The sequence below is a fragment of the Xyrauchen texanus genome, chromosome 31, assembly GCF_025860055.1.
Source record: "Xyrauchen texanus isolate HMW12.3.18 chromosome 31, RBS_HiC_50CHRs, whole genome shotgun sequence".
NCBI classification, from domain to species: domain Eukaryota; kingdom Metazoa; phylum Chordata; class Actinopteri; order Cypriniformes; family Catostomidae; genus Xyrauchen; species Xyrauchen texanus.
Window position 1 is genome coordinate 24,005,906 of NC_068306.1, and position 19,135 is coordinate 24,025,040.

Below are 19,135 nucleotides of genomic sequence, written 5' to 3' on the forward strand. Positions count from 1 at the left end.
TAGTTGACACTCCACAGCATACTAATAGGAGATTAGCCATTTCTAAATGCACTGAAAAGAACTGGGACTGTTACCGTCAAAGTCTGGCTACACTGAATAAAAACATGCAGGCAATCCCACTTCAAAAGCCATCCTTTCATTGTCATCTCCTCTCTTTTATTCCTATCCAATTGCTCTTTGTCTAACCACTTATAGTATGAACAGATGTAGTATACTCTAATGTGCTGAACGGTGTTCGTTAAATATGTCACCAACTCAACTAATTGGTATTGCTTATAATTCATTAGTTTTCCAAAAAATATTACTGTCTTTTCAGAGTAAAATGTTTATAAATGTCTATTCTTTTAACAGGATGAAGAGAGGGGAAACTCTGATTACCTTACAGAAAAAGTCCCATTAAGTGAAAAAGAGACAAGGTCAGCTCTCCGAATAACTCTGACATCAATTTTGAACTGCTCATAATTGTCTGCAAATGTGTGAAGGAGCGATTCTGAAGTTAATATATATTCTGTCCTCAAGAGGGGACTATAATCATATGCATGGTTAAACTGTTGCCAAAAGAAACAGGGCATTGTGAGTTTGGATAAGTTTGAACTTAGGCCATGGTATGCTGCCACTCTTCTGAATGCAGCACTCTGAATTCCCACATACATTAGGTTTGATTGTTTTTAGGGTATATGCCTATATAACTAAATATTTCAAAAGGCATTAGCCTGAAAGTTATTAAGTTAATGAGTTTAATTCATTTTTACAAAGATATTATGTTAACCTCCGAAAGAAGATATAGATTCTTGGCACTCATTTGTCTTTTATTCTTTGTTAGAAAGATCATACTCTTCTGGAAGTGGTTGAGTATCTTCATGCCCACAACATTGTCCATAGAGAGCTGAAACCAGAGAACATTTAGCTGGATGATGACATGAACATCAAACTCACTGACTTTGGCTTTTCAATTCAGATTGAGCTGGGACAAAAGCTGAATGGTGAGTTCTGATGAAAGGCTACAAGCATTTGTTTTTTTGTGGCCCCCTGCAAAACATGGTATTGAAGGCCTTATATTGCTACACACAATCACATATACCTGGCTCTCTGTTTTACTCTAGAGGTTTGTGGAACACCAGGTTACTGGGCCCCTGAAATAATCGAGTGCTCCATGGATCCCAACCATATTAGCTATGGGACTGCTGTTGATCTGTAAGCAAATGATATAAATGTGCCATCAATATCACTCTTTGTGAATTATTTAGAGCATTTGTCAAACAATTTACCCCTAAAACTATATTTCTGCATGTTCTAAAAAAGTGAGTGGTGCTTACTCATGTGAAACTCAATGCTACGATGCTTGTGTGTTCTGGGTTGTTGCCAGGGAGTTGATGTACGATTGTTAAGGTGTTCTGGGTGATTTTAACAAGGGATGCACAATATATTAGCGGCCATCAGTGTCAACTAATAAAAGTTGAATTTATTAAAACCTTTAACATGTTGATTTCCAGTTTCCTACCTTAAAAGATGGTTGCTGATGTTAACAGAATTACATCTATTTGTATTAAATTGTCTTTTCTGGTGTAGTTGGAGCACTGGAGTGATCTCGTACACTCTTCTGGCTGGATCGCCACCTTTCTGGCACAGGAAACAAATGCTGATGCTGCGAGTGGGATGAACACTCTGACACGGTCAAAGACTTGGTGTGTGTCTCATTCAGTCATTGTTTGTTTGGCTTTACCATACAGTACAAACAGTTTCAAAGTATTTTTGATATAATACGATGTGAAAATGCTTCTCCAGTTTGACCTTATTTTCATCCCAGTAGATTTTCAGGTTACTAGTTTTGGACCCACAACTAGACCGTTATACAGCGACAGAAGCCCAAAATCATCCGTTCTTCCAACAATACGTAGTTGCAGAGGTCTGCCATTTCATCCCTTACAGAAAGTTCAGCAGATGTTCTAATTTACTTCTCTTAAAAATAGTTGAATTTGGGTTTCCATTACCTAAAACACATATTATTTCTGATTCACATAACTCCCACAGGTATTTTTATGACTGTACTGGCTTCAGTTTGGATCTACTGCAACTATCGATGTGCCAAACCCATCACCAAGGAGGTGATCTGAAGTGACCCTTATGCCATCAAACCTCTATGCAAGATGATTGACGCTTGCGCCTTTAAGATCTATGGTCACTGGGTGAAGAAAGGACAGACTCAGAAAAGAGCAGCCTTGTTCGAGAACACTCCAAAAGTAATTTTGCTTTCTAGTGCAGCTGAGGAGACGGATATGTCACTTAGATCTTGGTTAAAGTACACAATGTCCAATGACTACCAGATATGTCTACACAATTTACCTCAAGGCCATGTATATAATGGTCCCAAAATATACAGTGGCTACTGCTATATGATAGCATGTCAGTCCATCCTTGTTTCATTCTATTCTACAATGAGATGAAAATTACATTTTTTTAGAATTATTTTCAGGGGTCTTGTTTTGGATTTTGGCTTAAGTATTGTCTTATTTATAATCTAGGCATTTGTATTATCTAGTACTATTAAACAGGCAGTATTCTAACAGTAATACTATTTAAACTATATGATAAAATAAAGACAATTATAAGATTATTAAGGTTTTTTATTGTGTAAATAAAAATTAATCTAGCACTGAATTCCAGAAGTTCATATCTCCACAGGAGAAATGTCAAATTCATTTCATAATGCACCACTGGCATCAGTGCCATCACACATTTGGTTCCTACAGCTCAGTTCTTGTTTTGCTCATCTTTGGCTTTGCATTTGAACTTAAAGCACAGCGGAAGCCCAGGTTATCAGAGGCAGAGTCTGGTGTGTTTCCCATCCTACACAAAATAAAATGCAATATACCATTAAATTGCATTAATTTATACAATAGCTGTAACAAGAGTTGATTAACCCACTTGAGGTCAACAGGAACTGCTACAACAAGGGATAGAAAAAAGTAAATTTGCCTTTGAATAATATGTATTTTACTGACAGTAAAAACATTGCTCAGCAAATGCATCTAAAAGTATAGAGTAATCTAGTATATATGCAGAGAAAGCAGGATCAAATATGACTGACCTAGTGGTGATACAAGCTCTATGATTGGCTGAACCATCGGCTGTGTCGATCCAGGATGCCCCACGCAGGACATACTGGGTCTGAGCACCAGGAAAACGCGAGGAGGTCCACTCCCAGACATTACCCACCATATCATATAGTCCTGGAACAAGGTGCGAGATCGTTCTCTCAATTCAGAACAGTAATAGTAAAAGAGTAAAATTATTTTAAAGGATTTAAAACAGATTTAAAGGAATATTTAAGATTCAATACAAGTTAAGCTCAATCAACAGCATTTGATGCATAATGTTAATTACCACAAAAATGTATTTCAACTTGTTCCTGCTTTTCTTTATAAAAAAAGAGCAAAAATCTGGGTGGCATAGGCAGTTACAGGAGCTGTGCCATGATAGCCATCTTCTACTGTGTCCCCATCTGGAAATCTGCCCTTCAAACAAACAGTTTACCAACAAATTATACACTATAAAAACTTTTAACTTTTAGAGTTTTAAACACTATTTTTAAATGAATTTTCTGCAGAAAACAAAAATAATTTTTGAAGAATATTTCAGTTCTGCTGGTCCATACAATACAGGTGGTTAAATCCATGTCTTCAGAAGCGATACAATAGCTGTGGGTGAGAAACAGATCAATATTTAAGTCCTTTATTATACTATAAATCTCCACCTTTTCCAACTCCTACCAGTAGGGGGCTGACTGTGAAAGTGTAGACTTGCAGTATAAATGTACTTACATATTGATCTGTTTTTTACCCACACCTATCATATCAATTCAGAAGACATGGATTTAACCACTGAAGATTTATGAATTACTTTTATCCTGCATTAATGTGCTTTTGGACCTTCAAAGAAGGGACTAAAACCAAAATGTTTTTAATTTTGGTTCGTTCAGAGCATAAACCGTATTTTTCATTCTGATTGTTCCGCAGCCTCTTTCCAATTGGTAACCTGTTAGAACGAAATAAAAGAACGGTTAATAACGTTCCTTTTAAAATGAAACTACTCTGTGATGTGGGTGGGTGAAATACCAGTTTCAGTTTTGCCAGAACTGGCAAAAGAAACAAGGTCAAAATAAGGGACTTGCCTTACCCAAAAGAACAAATTTTCCATGTGGGGGAATTCCCAGCACATAAATCATAACAAGCATAGTATATAGTAGCGTATATATAAAATAATGCATTTTTAATATTAAATATATCCACAAAAATATAAACAAATATTTCAAAATAAATAAAATGAAATAAAATAAAAATGATTTAATTTTAACTATTTGTTTTGATTACCGAATTACAAATTATTTAGTGAAGACTCGGAAACAACTGAGAAATGTAATTTCTCCCTCAACATTTTTCCTTGCATCTGGATTAACCATGCATGTATATGTAGTCATTTTATATAGTTGTTAAAAAGGTCTTCAGGATGTTACAGAAGGCTACATTCACAGAGTGCAATTAGGCAAAGAAATGTGTGATGCAGCGGTTTTCTTCAGGATCAAATCACATGCTTATCGCGTTCTCCTTAGAGAGTGAAGCCCCATTTTTTGGGCTACAGGAAGTGGTGTAGTTTCCGAAAATGTACTGTGATAAAACATTTAGTCTTTGTTTTCATAAAAAAATAAAAATAATCAGAATTAAATTACCCAGTTATTAACCTGTTACCATAGCATTTAATTGTTTTACATTTTTGGAAAAATGTAAAGGGCCTTTGTTCCCATTATTGGTTACATTCAACAACAGAACAAAAAATCATTTATTTTTGTTCCTTGAACTGTTTTTAGTCCCTGCTTCAAAGTTCTGGCCACCATTCACTGCCATTGCATGGACCTAAAGAGCTGAGATATTCTTCTAAAAATCTTAATTTGTGTTTTGCGGTGGAAAAGAAAGTCATTCACATCTGGGATGGCATGAGTGTGAGTAAATGATGAGAGAATTGAAATTTTTGGGTGAACTATCCCTTTATGTAAAAATATACATTTTCCTTTAAATTGAATATGCATATACCTCTCAACTGACCTGCCACAAGTTAGTGCGGTTCAGCAAGAACTTGTTGCCCCATGGGTATGTCCTGCCTGAAATACACATGTGTAAGCTAAAGGCAATTTAATATTATGCCAAACAGAAGAGTGAACGATAAAGAAAACATAAATAATGGAGCACGCTGAGAGGCACATGTCTTAATTGGCTTACCTTCAAGGCCATTTCCCACTCTTCCTCAGTTGGCAGCCTTTTCTTCTTCCACTGACAGTAGGCTTGTGCATCATTCCAGCTGACCTGCACCACAGGAAACTCTAGCCTATCCTTGATACCAGAGCCTGGTCCTGCTGGCTGCACACATCAAGAGACTTGATGAATATGTATATCCGTATGCAATACAAAAATACCATAAGCTCTATTACATTAATATTACTGGGTAAAATTATTGCAGCAATTACATTTTTTAGTTTCTTGCATTAATCATCATGTAAGGCCCAGTGAATTACATGCATATACGGTACTAACTACATTACCTGTCTCCAGAACACCTTCTCGACTGGTAACCACCAGGGAGCAGACTAGGAAAGAGGTGGTCATTTTAAAGGGAAAAGAGACAAATACAGCATAATAGGGAGTAGTTAGCTATTTGTGAATTACCATTTAAACATGTTTATTATAATTGGTGTTCCTAGTTTGTAAACAGATGTAACAATTCTGGCCAGCTGACCGTCAATTAGTTTTGACGCATTATACTCCATAAAGCATAGAAATACACTTTGTATATTTTATGCACCTGCTCTGGATTCATAATCATACCTCAGTTTTCTGAGTGACCTTTCTGTTCAGCTTATCAGACAAAATCCTGGAAGACAAAACTCCAACCAAACGTTTCAGCCTCTGTTTTGTATTTCTGCAGTCTAACAAATTCCCTGGAAAAACAGAAGCAGTTGTATCAGTCCAGTCAGAACACACACAAGCATTAGAACAAGTAATAGTTCACCCAAAAATGAAAATTCTCTCCCAGATCCCAGATGTTTATGACTTTGTTTCTTCTGCTGAACACAAACGAAAATTCTTAAAAGAAAAAAGGTCTGGCTCTGCAGGTCCATACAATGCAAGTTAATGGTGACCAAAACTTTGGTTTTGGTCACCATTTTCCAAAAAGCACATAAATGCAGCATAAATGTAGTCCATATGTCTACTTTTCGTATGTATACATTTTATGCTGCCTTTGTTCTTTTTGGAACTTCAAAGTTCTGGTCACCATTCACTTGCATTGTTTGGACCTACAGAGCGGAGATATTCTTCTAAAGAATCCGTAGAAGAAAGAAAGTCATAAACATCTGTAATGGCATGAGGGTGAGTAAATTATGATAGAATTTTCATTTTTGGGTGAACTATTCCTTTAACCCCCAAGTTGGCTTCGTCTCAGAACCACGTGAGATGCCTTCTAGACAGCATTTTTAAGCATTATAGGCGTGTTCTGAAAAATGTTGTGTAGGTGGGCTGCTTGCTAGGTTTGGAGATAGCCACTGTGTTCTGTGGCAATGACAAGCACCTGAAGTCGAAGTTAGTAACAGGATATTTGTCCATCTTAAAAGGCTGGATAGTGACAGCTCGTGTTGTTGATTCCCCATCTCTCCCATCAGCAACACTAGTTAGCATCGTCATACTCCCACCAGGAATAAGCACCATGTCAACTAAAAAATATATTTAGTTATTTCTGCATACTGGAAATGACCTTACAAAGATTTAGGCTATCATGGCAATCACAGTTACAGACAAAATACTACAAATATCATTCTTACGTAAAAAAAAATAAAAAAAAAAATATATAATATATATATATATATATATATATATATATTATACAAGTCTAGAATATGTTCCAAGGTTTCTTCCTATAGCTGTTTCAAAATTAACCTCATCCTTTCCTGCCGCAGTTGGTCTAGTATGACTCAAAGCTCTTTTTAGTTCTCCAAGTGTGAGTAGGGCATTTAATGCATCATCTACATCCTCACTTTGCAAACTCAAGTCTTTGTATATTTATTTTGTGCTCTGTCTACCTCTTAATCCTTCTTCTGATAAATTCTCTGAGCTGTGTATTTTAACAAATGTTTTTGCTAGTACCTCTGCCTTTTCTTTATTAGTGATTGCTATTTGCTCTCTTATCTTCATCACTGGATAGTCCCATACTCTATTTATTCCATTTATTTTTCTAATCATTTTCCACACATCCCCTACTGGAGTTTCTCTCCCTATTGTACTGCAGACATTACACCGGTATTCTTTCTTAGCCTTTTTAACCATCTTCCTACCCTTGCTTGTGTCCTTCAGTAGCTTATTAATATTTGGAATGTATGTTTCCTTTTTAAATGAGTCCTATTTCATTATTTACTATTATCCGTCTTATAGATATACCCTGAACTGTTCCTTAAATTCTTTACACTCTGCTTTCTCAAATAACCACTTAATCACAGGAGCACTTTATTCCACCTCATTCTTCATTCACATTTTGCATAATATTGGATAAAGGCCCCTCCCTATAGTTGATTCCTCATATTCTTCCCACTCATATTTACTTGCAATTTCCATTGAGGCAGTGTTAGTCTATTGCATTCTCTTTGCCTGTTGCGGTGTTTATTCAAGTCCCTATTCCATTATTCAGACATACACTACCAGTCCTTTCTCCTCTAGCATATTCTCTATTATTTGCCAATTTGAATCTGTTCTTCCTCCTCCCCAAAGTTTACTTTTAGCATTGAAGCCCCCACACCATATAATACTATTACTCTCTTGCCCTTCTATTTGTTCAAGCTTCTCAATACATATTCTCTGACATGGATTATAAAAATCAACTATCACTAATACCCCTTCCTTACACCACACTTCCACAACAATATATTCTAATTCATCCCCTATAACCAATACTCTATACTGCATACCCTCCCTAATAAATCTTGCACACCCACCTCCTCCACCTTCCCTATCTCTCCTAATGGATTTATAATCATCTACTACAAAATAAAAATTTGGTCTCAACCATGTTTCTTGAACACATATAATGTCTGGGGTGCTTGGCATATTTACAATAAACTTCTTAAACTTCTGTCCATTAGCAAACAATCTTCGAACATTCCACTGTAAGATTACCACCATCTAAAGTAAACCAATTCAAGTGTCCTGCTCAGACTGAGTAGCATATTCCCATGTCAGTACTTTTATGTCCAGATGGCATTCTGCTGCTATTATAATTAGCTTTATTTTCTCTGTTTTTTACTTCACCTCTGCTTATACCATTTATTACTCCTGCATTAAATGTCACAAGTTTTCTTTTATCAATCATCATCATGACTTAATTTTCAATCCTCCTGCTGTTTCCTCCTGTTCCATGTTTTACTTGTGTTTATCTTGACCACTTCTGCATATGAAACTCTCTGCTCCACTCTTATTTTTTGAATCTATTCTGCTTGCTTCATTATTTCACAGCCTCTGAGTGCCATGCTGTGAGCTCCCCCACAATGTTACCCCACATCTTGCTATCTCACCTTGTTGATTTTTGTAGGATTGATGTGAGCTTGATCAGATTTATTGCCTTAATTCCGCCCAACTCTTTAAATCTCACTTTCACTTTAAATCTTTCTCCGGCATATCTCCTATGCTCTTCATTCTTGTAAATTCAATGTGGACTGCCTTTCAATTTGTATTTTTTAACTCCTTCACTGTCACTATCTGTATCTGAGAGCTGGCTTTCTCTGCTTCTCCTTTCTCCTCTCCTCACAAATAAATTGTCATAATCCACATTATCCTCTCTCCCTCCCCCTCAAATCCCTCCATTTTCTCCTGTATTGTAACCAATTATCCTCAGATAATCTCTCAATTTTCTGTAATCATTATTGATCGTTATGTAATGAAATTATGTTTAAAACTCCAACTCATGCCTCTGAGAGTAAAGTTGTATCTTCATCCTGTCTGGATCACCTCTCAAACCGCTCCACCACCTTTGTTCTGGAGAAAGTTGTACTTTTCAGTTCTTCTTGAATCTCAGCCCCTCTCGTATTTATTCATCAGTGCTGTAGTTCTTCATTTAAAATGAGCTAACCTGCAAGAGGGCTTGATTTATTGTCAAGATTTTGTAATAAAGCATGGTAATATTAGCAAAACAATCAATAATTTCCTTGTAACAGATCCTGAAGCTAGCAATGTATTTCTATAAAGGACAAAGCCTTAGCAAATTTTAGATTTGTGCATCCATTGGTTGGTAACTGCTACATGATTTGAGAAATATAATAGCCGAAGTGCTAAACTGTTACAGTTAGCTAGCACAGACTAACAACTGCATGTAATAGAGGAAAATTCAGGCCAAACACTCAAGCACTGCTAACTGAGCAGCAACAAAACTCGTAGCTGTCTGATCCATTGTGCCCTGACACAAGACTGATCAAAATTAGAAATAATGGCAGTGTAAATAGTGATAACAATAATGTTTATTCACGATGATGATTACAAATTGATAATGACAAGTCTGCACTGGTGCATAATTTCCAAACTACACATATCTGATGTTCAGAAACTTAGCCTGCCACAACAGTAAGTAATAGGATAGATACTATTTTTCCTTAATTAAAAATAAAAAGCTTATAAAAAATTAATTGGTAACACTTTAGAATACTGTTCCTTCATTAATGGATAACTAGACAGGAACAAATGAGTAGCACAACATTAACATTTTAGTTATTAACTAACAAGAAACTGTGATTAACTAATAAGTAAGTAATAGCACATAGATGAATGCAATAGTTTACAATTAGTTAATCAATAAAAACTAGTTTTTCATACCTACTGGAGAACAAATAAGTAACTATACTATTTCATAATTAATGCTAAACTAATCAAGAGCTTATCCAGGACAAAGGACTAGTGCTACACTTCTGCTACATCAGAACTACTGTAAACTAATCTGCTAGTAATGACTACAGTGTTACTATGTGCTTCTAAAGGAGTTATTGACCATTTGGAACAGCTTTCTAAAGTGAAAACTCATTATAAACCATTAAATGTAACCGAGGTGTTACTTAGTCAGTTAATATTGAATACTCAAGCATTTGGTTCTACAATTTATGTATTTTAATCAGATAGCGTTCATAAATCAGTTGCATCAACATGTAAAAGCAATTCAAAACATCTTTCTATGACATTAAATTCATTGAACATAAAATTCATAATAACTGCATGCATGCTTTACAATATCTCTTGTCAAACCTAAAGCAAGATATAATGCTTTTAAAGGTTCTCACAGTTGTAGCCTCCTACGCTGGCTGTGTGCTGTGAATGAGTGCATAAGGCCTTCCACAAATTTAATATGAGGCATTAGTGTAAACATGACCAAAGTCAGCTTTCAAAGCATTACCTTTCAATGTAAAATAAAAAATCAAGATGAATATAAAAATAAAGTGTGCTTATCAGAAGTCAACAGACAAGGACATTTCTCCAAGGCTAATTCCATTTATCTTTGTACTTCCACTAAAATGCTTCTAAAATATATGTTCCATGTGTCCTTTGCCTATTTTTGATCTGAATAGAACTAAATCCAAAATCCAGAGACTAAATTTAGCAGAGGCGGTTCACTTCTATTAAAACGAATAGGATAAACTGGAACATTCAACAGTCAATGGCTGTAGAAAGGAAGTCCCGCCTTACAGGTTAAAGAGTCAAGTGTCACCTTTTAGATACAGACATCGCCTGTCAATCAACTTTTTCTATAATTAGCTATACAAGCCAGTTTTTAAGCATAATCAGAGGTTTAGCATATCAATTTATGATACCAGCATTGTCAGATTTTACTTCTGCTTTGAAATATGTTCTTTGATCCTAATCTTGACCAACAGTTTTTTTTTTCTTTTTTAAGATTTCGGTGTTAAGCGTTCAAGTAGATAGGAGCTGCACTGCACTGTCATGACTGAAAATAGCCTCCCGAGAGCATACTAAAGACTGCTGTCAGTGGACTGACTTGCTAGAAAGACTTTGGTGTAGCACCTGCACTCTGTACAGTATATCCCCTGAATGATCCCAACATTTAGAAAGAGTTTTCTAGTTGATTTTTATAATCATGTGTGTCTGATCTTTGTATGGCACATCTTCTGCATAGATTGTCAAAATATAATGCAGACTTTGCCAAGGGACTATTTTGATTATGTGCTGTTTCGCATTGCAAAGCCCTCCCCCCTACAAAGTTTGATCAGAGTGATGATATGCAAAAAATACATTGAAACGTTGAAGGTGAGAAACTAACAAGGAACATTATCAAGGTCCCTTGAGAATTGTGATTGTCTTTCTCAAGCTTTTAAGTATCAAAACAGTCATAACAATAGTTTTACATGTAAATGTATTAGACTACATTTGTCAGTGGCACATTTTAAACATTATTTTGTTATAAAGCTTTTCAGTAAGACTGATGTTAAGATGTAACATAATTTGTGATCATACAACATGTCAGTTTGTTTATTGAATTTAATTGTTTTCTTGCTTTTTTTATTGATATTTAAATAACCTTAAATGAAATATCTGTATATATATATCTACAGTATATTTCTTTAAGAACATTTCAATTCTTTACATTATGTTGCTTTATCTTGGATCTGGCAACCCTCTTTGTTTTAGATGTGATAAACCAGCCTCTTGCACCACATTATAGCTTATTAGAGTCATATGATACAGCGACAGCAAAAACACTCAACACAGCACTCTCAAAAATCCTGCAAGTGTGCAGATCCATGTGTGTGATAGAGATATGAATTATGTACCTATTTGCCAAAAGATTATATTACACTCTTTACGCAAAGGAAATTAAACCTAATAAGATGTTACTTGCTGACCCTTTTTAAAAAGCAGGTTATGCTACATACTGCCAAGCATTCACAAAAATAATTACATTTACTTTATGTTTAAGTTTATCATGTGCAAATATGGATAATTCTTAATTGTTTGTCTTTTTAGGGCCACTTTGATGGATGATCATTTATGGCAGTGTTCTCTATAATGTATTCAGCTAGACTTTCACAGTGGAGGGCTCCACTTCTCCCTATGTTTGCTTTTTTTTGTCAGCCATCGCTGTGTGCAAGGTAATTTATTGCTTTTCCATTATTCTCTACTAGAACTATGCCAGCTGTGTAGACAAGGACGTGAGAAGGTGAATGTTTTAACTTGTCAGCTCTGAAGAGAGCTAGACTGGTATAAATTCTTAAAGGGATAGTTTACACCAAATGAAAATTCTGTCCTTATTTACTGTGAAAAACTTTCTTCTGCGTAGATGTTCGACATTATGATTTCCATTCATTTTCATTGTATGGAAAAAAGATGCAATGAAATTGAATGGTGATCGAGGCTGTCATTCTGCATAAAGTCTCCTTTTGTTTTTGGAATGGATTTTAAGCAAATAATAACAGCATATCCATGGGGTCATTATTCATTTATTACAGCCGTTATAATGCAGTAAAAACAGCAATAGGAATTAAACACTCTGTTCACCGTTCACAATTGTATTCATGCTAGCTGTATTCAGTGGATCGGACTCAATCAGACTGATAATTTTGATATTCTCTCTGTGTTTGTGTCTGGAAATGTTTACTTGTATATGCTTTAGGCGGACTGTTTCTCTCAGCACATCTCTAGGAGTTTGTGGGCTTCTTCTGTTTTTTTCACTTGGTGTCAGGATGCATTCTCAAGATTGTAAGGGTCAGCTTATGTTCTCTGTCCTTCACAATGTTCCCTCTACAGGTGATTTCCTCTCCTTTCTTCTTTGGAAGTAATTCTGTGTGGGTTTTTTTTTTTTACACCCTTTTTTACTTAGTGTCTCTAAGAAACATATAGCATACACAGTACATGATATAACATAAGATAAGAGATCACGGGTTATATAGTCATTATAAAACTTTATTGAACGGTCAACAGTGTTTCGTTTGATTGTTCTCAGCTAGGTTCAGAAATGATGTTAAGTTAAATAAAAAAATTAAAAAAGAAGCATTACCATCTTTTTTTGTTTTAGTTGTGAAGATGCAGAGAATAAGACATGGGCCCATCCCTACACTGGAAATCAGTTCTACACAGGACTGCACAGTACTGATGTTAGTAGTTACTCTGGTTCATGTCTTGATATGTTTCACTATATGACACATAGGTCCCAGACATTATATAGCCATTAGAGAAGGAAATTGAGACAGCTTTATCTCTTCACTTGTGAGCTTAATACAATTTAAATAGATATTTAAAATGAATAGTGCACTTTTGACAAATATATTTAAAATAATGCACACTCGAACAAGATTAAGATTACAGTCTTGTTCTAGACAGGCTATTTTATTCCTCAAGGTGGTTGCCATTTTGAAATCATTTGACTTGTTAAATGTGACTTATACTTTCTCAATAACCCCCTATCATTGGACATTTCTAGTGGCAGAATAGATAAATCATGGGCGAATAGCAAAGCATCCAGAAAAAATTACTTTAATTGTCTTCAAACTCATCAGTCTTTTCATTAAACAAAATATATCAATTCTATTTATTTTTCTTCACAAAGGTCTGCGTTTTTCCTGGGTGTTATGGCAGTGGTTGTCATACAGAGATGCCAGAATGCCCGGTTGAAAGTTTGGATTGATGATGAGTGGAGCCGAGCTGAGAGAGAGACCTTCCTCCATCGTCCATACCGCACTCGAGAGATCACCATCACATCAGCAAGTTATCATGCCACACATACTTTCAGTATACAGAACACTCAAACAAAAGCAGCACCAATCATTTCAAGTGAACAAAAGACAATAATAGTTATTCACAAAAACAATATTAATGTATGATGAGAGCAAAAATGTACACAAAAATGTCAAGCAAATCTAAAACCATGTCAGTGAATGTATGAAAAATATGAACCGTCAGGATAATGAAGTTCCAAAGTCATCTTACTGACAATTCTTATTTTAAAATCAATACATTTTAATTATTACATTTATTTTTTTATTATTTCTTCTACACAAGTGTGAACAATTAACCTCCCTTAAAATGACTTAAGAAATACTGTATGTCATACTATTACAAATATAGTACTTAATATATTGGTAAGAATTATTACGCATAGACATTTCCTAGGTATATGTCTCATCACTGTCATGACTGCTATGTTGCTTAGAACCACACCCAAGACTTTCACCCACTGTTGCACTTGTGTATATGATTAAGTGACAATAAAGTGATTTGATTTGATAATCCAAAAAGGGCTTCATTCTTATAGGTAAAATGTAACATCTTTAAAGGTACAGCTAAATGTGAAGGGTTTACTTTGTTTCTTGCAAAATTGTGAATAATTAATGTTTCATTATATATAGTTACATTATACGTATATTATATTGCTCTTATACTGTTCTTGTACAAATTTATGTTGAGGAGAAAATAGAGGATTAAAAGTAATCACCAGACCAGTTTAAATGATTGTACAGAACATGATTTGAACTGAAAACTATTCATTGTCAGACCAGTTTATTCATTAAACTCTGATGGCTCTAAATATGGCCAAGCAGTTAATCCCAACTTGACTCAAAGTTGCTTGCTGAATTTACGGGTCTGCCTCTCCTTGGCTTCAAATGCCACGTTAGTGTCCTGTTGAAGCACAGAACTTTGCCCATGTAGACTCTGGGCCTCTTCACTCAGCTTGAGCATGCAGCTGAACGAAAGCAAGTGCTCAGCATGGTTCACCACTGAATCCAGCTGGTCTTTTGACATCCTGTTGCTCTTCATCCACTCTGTGCCAAGTCATATTGTTTGGTGGAGCTAAAAAGTTGCAGGATATCATCAAAAATAGCTATCCACTAATAAAGTCTACTTAAATGTTACACTGCTGAAAAGACCATAGACCAGCAGCATATGTTTCCATGCTGTTCAAGGCTGAATAATAATTTAACTAATTTTATCCTTAATGCAAAGATAAGCATATTTAAATAAATCTAAATATAATTTAAACTATTTGTTTAAATTATCAGGAATTTTAAACCTATGTGTGCATAAACCTGTATATAAACTTAAGATTCAGAGGCAAAAGGGTATTTGAAAGTGATGTTGTATTCTTATTACTGTCACTAGGACAACATGCTCTGTAGTTTGTAGTCTCTTGTGACCTAAATCTCTGATGGCAGCACTAGTCTGAATCATCATGCTCAAGGGAGGTAACAAGCTGCTTATTGAAAAGCTTATCTCAGTGCCTTTTTTCATTGTTACAAACACTATCACTTCACTTCTGTTAAGACTAATATAAAAATTAGAGTATATAATCAACAGCAAAATCCATTAAATAAAACAAATATTGTATTTTTAAGAGCCATGATTGTGGAACGCAATGCTGATTGGAAATGGATGACTATACAGTTAGCAAAAGCATCCACAATGTCCACAATAAAATTGTCAGTGGGAGATTTCCATATTTAACATTTTTATGCTTAATTCATGTAGTTTATTAGTATATTGTATTCAGTAGTGTATTGCTCAGTGTTGCAAATGAGTGCATTTTTGTGAAGTGAATGCATGGTTTATATGTTTGACTTACCAACTTAAAAAACAGACTGGTTTTTGTCCTTTTGTATATCCACCACAAAGACACAAGTCATTTTCCAGGCTCTCTCTCTCCTTTCCTATATTATTTGCATTCAGCAGTGAGGTTACTTACTTTTCTATTACACAAACCCATATTATGAACAGAGGGAGAGAGAGGAGGGGATGCCTGAACAATGTGATTTCCCTGTAAGGTTTCTGACATTGCAATTAGGTTTGCAATCACTCAAAACATTAAACAAATCATCTATCATAACTTTACCTTTTAATCATTTTAGATTTCTTTTCCTAATTTAAGTAGTTTAACCAAGGCTTCATTGTGGAAAACCAACACTAGGTGGAGCCATTGAATATCACGTGAATTAGCTTGTAGCAAAGTGGTAGGTTTGGGGTTTGATCATATATGATGCATTTGATATTTGTTGACCCACAATAACTATCGAACAAAGGGAATGAAAACTCATTCATAGCAAATGAAAAATTAATGTACATTCAACAACGGAATCATAGACAATATAAAGATAAACATTGAAATGTCTAAAACATTGTGTTTCCTCCACCAAAGTGCAGGTGTTTACCAACTTGCCAAGGGCTTCCTGTCTGCATTGATCTAATCCTAAAAACAACTCTGATCATTAGCCTAGTGTTACTGAGACTATAATTCTGGAATTCTAGAGCAGGAGTAATCAATCTACTTTCAGGATGATTAAAAAGTTAAATGAAGCATGAGACTTCAAGGTCCAAACAAATCATATGAAATCGTAACAGCACTTGTGCTTGCATATGCTATGACTGTGTGAATTAATATTTAATACAGGCTACAAAACCCAGCTTGTGTGATAAGTATTTACAGTAGTTACTTAAGAGATAGTTCACCAAAAATTTCTCTCAGGATTTACACACCCTCCTGGCATCCCTGCTGTGCATGACTTTCTTTTGCAGAACACAAATTAAGATTTTTAGGAGAATATTTCAGCTCTGTAGTTCATGGATTCATTTCTCACCAACATCTATCATATCACTACAGAAGATATGGCTTTACCCACCAGAGTTGTCTGGAGTACCTTTATGTTACCTTATATGAATTTTGGGGATTCAAAATTTTGCCACCCATTCCCTGGCATTGTATGGACCTACAGAGCTGAAATATTCTTCAAGAAAATCTATGTGTTCAGCAGAAGAAAAATGTCATGCACATCTAGGATAGCATGAGGGTGAGTAAATGATGAGAGGATTTTCATTTTTGGTGAACTAACCCTTTAACAAAGGCAAAATACAGTATCTACAGATAACACTGAAACAGAAATATTGGCTTCAAAGATGAATTGCCAAATCAAACATAGATTAAAAATAACCCCACTCTGTTTTTGCTGAATCGGAGCATAGTTGAGCCAAACCTGTCTGTCAAAGGACTGATATAGTTTTAAGAGTAACGATTTCAATACATTTAAAAATGTAAACGAAAAGAAAAAAGCAACAGTCACTGAAGACATTGTTAATGGTTTTACTTTATTAAGAGCCTTGTGATCATGACCACTGTGCTCATTTCCTCATCACTGAGATTGACATAGTAGCATTTGATTAGTAGAAATCCTACAAACCATACAGGGATGCTCTTGGTGCGTGCTTTACCTTAGTTGGTCTTAAACCTTTTTTTAAATAGCATCCTTTCCATGTGCAAAGCTGTTTTCAATTCGTTCCTTCAGTGTTGTCAAGGCCGTTTTTTCCCCCCACATCAATACCTGCACTGTTAACGTGAGTGACGCCTTGTGCTGACCTATGCACCTATTATTTCTGTTTGTTTGCTCTTCTAAGCAATTATGTGCATTTCACTGATGTGATTACATGGAACAGGATTGCTGTACTATGTATCTTGTGTTGTCTATTTCTTCTATTAGCAATATGTTTATCAATTTCAAACAGACTTAAGCCAATATTTTAAACGTTCTAATTCTAACAGTCTAGGAAGCAATGAATGAGAAAACCTACAGATGTATTTGTGACCTCTTCAGTCATTCTTGTGTCCAATTTGTGTATGCAAGAGAATAAAAAGGAATACATTTAGCTGCTGCTGAACAGATCTACTGTCAGTTGACTGCAGTAGACAGGAGGCTGACACTAGAAACCTCTAAGGCAGACATAAGTGAAGTCATAAGCACCGTGCTTCTACCAGACAATTAAAAAGAGATTAAAAGTCATTACCCAGGAGTGGATTAAAGCACAGTGTCAAACAGTGAGAAATTACAATTCAAAAGCTTACTACATTCACATGGTATAATTTTTTTGTTACCATCACCCTTTCATTTTATATGAAAAAAAAAAATAATAAAATAAAAAAAAGCATACTTTTCCCCCTGAGAACCATTTGGTTTTGTTTCTGTCGGTTTGATCCTTTCTATTAAGTAATCAGTAAAAATCTAAATTTCAATTCTTACTACTTTCTGTTTTATGTCTATTTAGGAACTTTAAGAAATATGGTTTATATCTAAGCCTCATTCCACAGTCTCTTTATCCATATCTTACTATGTGTTTTTGTCTAATGGATTTACAGAACTGCGCAAGCATGGGCTCTTTCATTTAAACAATCAATCCCAAAAGTTAGATGTTGATTGCAGATGCCCAGCTTGCCATGTTAACTACATATCTCCCATTTTCAAAAGAAAGACACACTGATCTCTTTATGGACATGATTTTCCAGAGATTTCAAGAATTGGACATTACAATTTCTTTGGGACACTGATGTTCCATGCCATTAGATTTTTGTACTAGGAATTTACTACATATAGCCTACTATATAATGGGGGTCAAGTCTGTATCAGGTCAGAGCAATTGATATGGATATGACAAGACCAATATATATACACATTCATTTAGATCTCTTGAACATTATACACATTCATTAAAGGAATAGTTTACCCAAAAATGAAAATTTGCTGATAATTTACTTACCCTCAAGGCACCCAAGATGTATGTTTGTTTGTTTCTTCATCAAAATAGAATTTAAGACCTTTAGGATTTCAGGCCTCCTCCTCTAAACAATGCAATTGAATGCACCCCATTTTTTGACTGTCCAAAATGCATATTTAGGGTGCATTAAAATAATCCACACGACTCACACAGTCGACAAATAAATTTCTTCTGAACGCAAACGATTGATTATTTTGATAAACAAAATGATACTTACAGTATCTCACAAAAGTGAGTACACCCCTCACATTTTTGTAAATATTTGATTATACCTTTTCATGTGACAACACTGAAGAAATGACAGTTTGCTACAATGTAAAGTAGTGAGTGTACAGCTTGTATAACAGTGTAAATTTGCATTCCCTCAAAGTAACTCAACACACAGCCATTAATGTCTAAACTGCTGGCAACAAAAGGGAGTACACCCCTAAGTGAAAATGTCCAAATTGGGCCCAATTAGCCATTTTCCCTCCCCTGTGTCATGTGACTTGTTAGTTTTACAAGGTCTCAGGTGTGAA

At 35.2% G+C, this 19,135-nt stretch overlaps 2 pseudogenes; one reads left to right on the forward strand and one right to left on the reverse strand.

Annotated features, from left to right (window-relative positions):
* Window positions 1-244: 244 nt before the first annotated feature.
* Window positions 245-2,468, forward strand: LOC127624894 (phosphorylase b kinase gamma catalytic chain, skeletal muscle/heart isoform-like; annotated as a pseudogene).
* A 276-nt stretch (window positions 2,469-2,744) lies between these two features.
* LOC127624895 (inactive C-alpha-formylglycine-generating enzyme 2-like) lies at window positions 2,745-14,828 on the reverse strand (annotated as a pseudogene).
* Between the last annotated feature and the right edge of the window lie 4,307 nt (window positions 14,829-19,135).